This window comes from Penaeus japonicus, unplaced genomic scaffold (assembly GCF_977035675.1).
Source record: "Penaeus japonicus unplaced genomic scaffold, GWHDUDI00000001_assembly GWHDUDI00000637, whole genome shotgun sequence".
NCBI lineage: Eukaryota > Metazoa > Arthropoda > Malacostraca > Decapoda > Penaeidae > Penaeus > Penaeus japonicus.
Window position 1 is genome coordinate 1 of NW_028235039.1, and position 5,000 is coordinate 5,000.

Here is a 5,000-nt window from a genome sequence, read left to right on the forward strand (position 1 = left end):
CTCACTCACTCATCGCCTAACTCACTCATCATCTCACCTCACACCTCTCCATCACTCCTCACTCTCACTTACTCTCAGACTTACTTCACCTCTCACTCTCACTCCTTCTATACTTCTCACTCTCCTTCTCTCACCTCCTCCCTCCCTCCTCCCTCCCTCCCCTCCCTCCCCTCAACCTCCCCCCATCCTCCTCCCTCCCTCCCCTCCACTCCCTCCTCGTCCTCCTGTAGTGGCACAAGGCGATTTGGCCACGTCCCATGCCTTCCTAATGCCACGTCGCAATGAGTCCGTTCGAGCCCTGGAACGTTTTGTTGTTTACCTCCCCTTTTTTTTTGCCTAAACGACCCTCCAACGATTGTCGCCACCTCAACTCGGCAGCGATGAGGTTACGGGGGGTTCCTGACGCTCCGCTACTCGCTGGGTAGCCACGACACACAACTCTTCTGTGGTATGACGCCGGTTGCAGCCTGAGCTTGGGGCGCCGCTGTGTGTTTTGTCGTGTTGGATTTTGGGACACGTCGCATGTATACGCTGACGTGTGCCGTATGGTGGGAGCCTGACGCTCTCTCAAAAGGTTATGTACCTGCCCTTTTCGTGGACTCGTAAACCTCGGCGTTTTGTGCTCCCGCGGTAGCATAGCAACATCCGTACTTGTATAGTGCGTGTAACGGTCCCGTATATTGTCCCATGTACAGTGTTTCGTGTTTTAGTGTATTGTCCGTGTGTTGTCCCGTGTACAGTGTTTCATGTTGTGTTTTTCCGTGTTTCGTTTAATGTTTAATGTAATTTGTATTGTTTTATGTTTAACGTAATTCGCGTTTTGTTTTGTTTCGTTTATGTAGTTTAGTTGTTTCGTGTTTTGTTTTAATGTAATGTGAGTTCTGTTCTGTATTACGTCGTTTTGGTTTTGTTACGTGTGTAATTGTATTTGTGGTTTTAGTTAATGAATTCATTAATGAAGGCGTGTTTCTTTTAAACCCTAAATAACTGATGCTACACAAAGCCTCCGAGACACCTACCAAACTAATATTAAAAGTTATTCGGGATAATATCCCGTGGTGGCAGCGACTACCCCAGGGTAAAGTTTGTGAGAACCGCTGAGTGACGAGAGTCGCTACACTCCGTCCCTCCCTCCCTCCGTCCCTCCCTCCCTCCGTCCCTCCCTCCCTCCCTCCCTCCCTCCCTCTCTCTCTCTTTCCCTCTCCCTAAATATCTATCTATCTATCTATCTCACTTTCACTCTCACACATACATATACATTCAGCGCTTCTCAAAAGCATCAAAAGTTTACTCAATGTCACAGAATTTTCAATTAAAAGAATTAAAGCATAAAGAAGCTTAATTTAAGTCGACAGATACGTTATATATAGATATATATATGTCGTCCACTTATTACATATAATAATGACAATAAAATGACTATAAAAAATCTCTTCCAATACTTTTTCAATATAGAAATAAAGATAAAAAATACCCCAGGGATGTGAGCAATTTTTTTTTTTTTCTTTTCTTTTTTTTTTGAAAACGGAATATAACTCATTTGAGCGCATCCATTCAATCCAAGACATTTCAACGAAATTGGATACCCCGAATAAATTAATTTGATACAGCAACATCAGCGCCATTCCGAGTCAGGCTACCTTCCGCCTGTGAAAACGTGATGCAAACGCAAATCATTAATTTGAACAGATGAATGATCACTAGGCCTTTAAAATCGCTACTGGTTTGGAAAATGTATATCCCAGAAAAAAGTATATCGTTTATTTCATTAAATAATAGATTCAATGTATCAAATATCGGATGTTACACGTTGATTAGAATAGAACTAGTGTTAAACGGATGAGTTAGAAAGATGAGATCGGGGGAAGGGGGAAGGGGGAGAGGGGGAGGGGGAGGGGGAGAGAGAGGGAGATAGAGAAGGAAAGGAGGGGGGGATAAAGGAGAGATGGGGGGAAGACGGAAAGAGAGAAGGAGGGAGGGAGAAGGGGGAAGAGGGAAGGAGAGAGAGAGGGAGGGAGAGAGAGAGAGAAGAGAGAGAGAGAAGATAAGGAGAGAGGGGGGAAGAGGGAGGGAGCGAAAGACTGAAAGACTGAAAGAAAGAGAGATAGAGAGAAAGGGAAGGAGGGACAAAAAAAAAGTATCGCATTTCTTTCTTTTTTTCTTTTCTTTTTTTCTTTCTCGTTTTCTCTTCTTCCTTCATTCAATCATCTTTTTTTCTTCTTTCTCTCCTTCCTTCTATAAATGTGCCTTCACTTCTCACCTTGTCCATGTTCCCTTTCTTTTCCCTTTATGTCACGTCTCCATGAACTACTTTCATGTGAAGAAATTACTTTACCTTTTTTTTCAGTATCTCGTATAGATAGCTGACACAATCTAAGCTCTTATAACACGATATTCGATTTTGTAACCTACGTTTTCTTTGCTGTCTATAATGTTTTATCTCGATCTAAAATTGCAATTAAATATAGCCTTGAATATATATAAATTCATATATGTAAAATACACACACACACATACACACAACTACACACGTAATCACACTACCTCACACACACACACACACACACACACTCAAAGTACAACACACACACACACACACACACATACACACACCACACACACATACAGCACGTACGCACACGTCGTCACAAACAAAAAGAAAGAAAAGTGAGAAAATTATATATATGATATATATATATTAATATATATAGTATATATATGTATATAATATATAATTATATACATATGCATATATAAGTACACTATATTTATATATATATTTTATATATATTATATATTAATTATATATATATATGCTCTCATCATATACATATTAAGAATACATATATAAGATATATATATATATATACATATATATAGATATATACATATATATATATATATATATGTATATAATATATATATAATATATATTTGTATATATATATATGTAGATATATATATATTATATATGATATTATATACATTATTTTATATATATATATATATATATATATTATATTATTATATATATAGATATATGTTTATATATATTATATATATTATAATATGTTATATTGTATTTATATTTTTAGTGATATAGAGAATATTGTATTTAGTTCCCTTTTATATAGTTTTTTAATCTTATAGCATTTATGTATAGATATATATTTTAATATATATCTATTTGCTATATTTTATGTTATATATATATATAAGTGATATATATATATATATGTATATTTTTTATTTTATATATAAATATATATATATACATAATATATATATATATAAGCAATTTACTTATTTTATATATATATTACATATATTTATAATTTAAGACATATATCTGGACGTGTATTAGTATTATACATATTTATACCTGATATATATTATATTATATATATATGATATATATATATACATATATACCATCATAGAGTTATATATATATAACATATACTTCTATATTATTTATACATATATAAATTATATATATAGTTAAATATTTATATATACATACAGATATATAGATATATTTACATACATATAATAAAAAATATCTATATATACATATCTATAAGATATATATATACAATTCAGATTTATATATATATATATTATACTCATATAATATATATCATAATATATAAAATATATACTTATTTATACTATATATTATATATATATACAATACAGTTATACTTTATATATATATATATATATATACTTATATACATATATATTATTTCGATATATATATATATATATAACAATCATTATATATATATATACATATATATATATATATATACATATATATATGTATATATTAAAAATATATTATAGAATAGATCTATTTATATATTACCAATGCACCCAACACACATAAACTCATTACAGCTATTCCTTAACCAAAGTATTTTCTCTGTTCCCTTTGGCTCGTAAACTGCATCGCTCCTGTTGCTTCTCTTCGAAGCTAACGTAACTATCAAACTTTATTGCTCTTGGGTCATGCTTTCAGTTTTACTGCGGGAACCTGTGGTGGTAAATTTGGTCTATATATAGACACTGGTACGATGTCAAACACGCAAAATAATTGACGAGCTCTGACAGGATCGGAATTACAGGTAAGGAGGGAGAAGAGAAGGAGAGGGAGAGAAAGAGAGAGGGGGGTGGAGAGAGAGGGGGGAGGGAGAGAGAGAGAGAGGGGGGGAGAGGGGGGGAGAGAGAGAGAGAGAGAGAGGGGGGGAGAGAGAGAGAGAGAGAGAGAGAGAGAGAGAGGGAGGGAGAGTCTCGAGGAGGAGAGAAGAGAAGGAGAGAGGTAAGAGGAGGGGAGGAGATGAGAGAGAGATTAGGCAAGGGAGGGAGAGGGGAGGAGCGGTGTCGGGGAGAGAGAGAGAACGCGAGGTGGGAGAGAAGGGTGGGGAGGAGAGAGAGAAAGAGAGGGTGGGGGAGAGAGAGCGGAGAGAGAGAGGTGGGGCGAGAGAGAGAGGAGAGGAGAGAGGTGGTGGGAGAGAGAGAGAGGGGGGGAGGGGGAGAAAGAAAGAGGGAAAAAAAAAAAAAAAAACAAAAAGAAAAAAAAAAAAAAAAAAAAAAAAAAAAATGGATGGAAGCAGGGAGGGAGAGAGAGAGAGACAGACAGACACAGACAGACAGACAGACAGACAGAGACAGACAGAGACAGACAGAGACAGAGAAAGAAAGAGAAAGAGTAACAAAAAATAAAGAAAAAAAAAATAAAAGGAAAGAAAGAGAAAGAAAGAGGAAAGACTAAGAAACAAAAGAGAATGAGAGAGAAAGAGAGAGAAACGAGAGAGAAAAGAGAATGAGGAAAGATGAGAGAAAGGAGAGAGAAAGAAAGAGGGAGGAAGGGGAAAAGAAAGAGAAAGAAAGAGGGAGAGAAAGGGAGGAGGAGAGGGAGAGGAAGGAAAGGAGAGATGAAAGAGAGGTAAGAGAAGAGAGAGAAAGAGAGGAAAGAGAGAGAGGAGAGAAGGAAG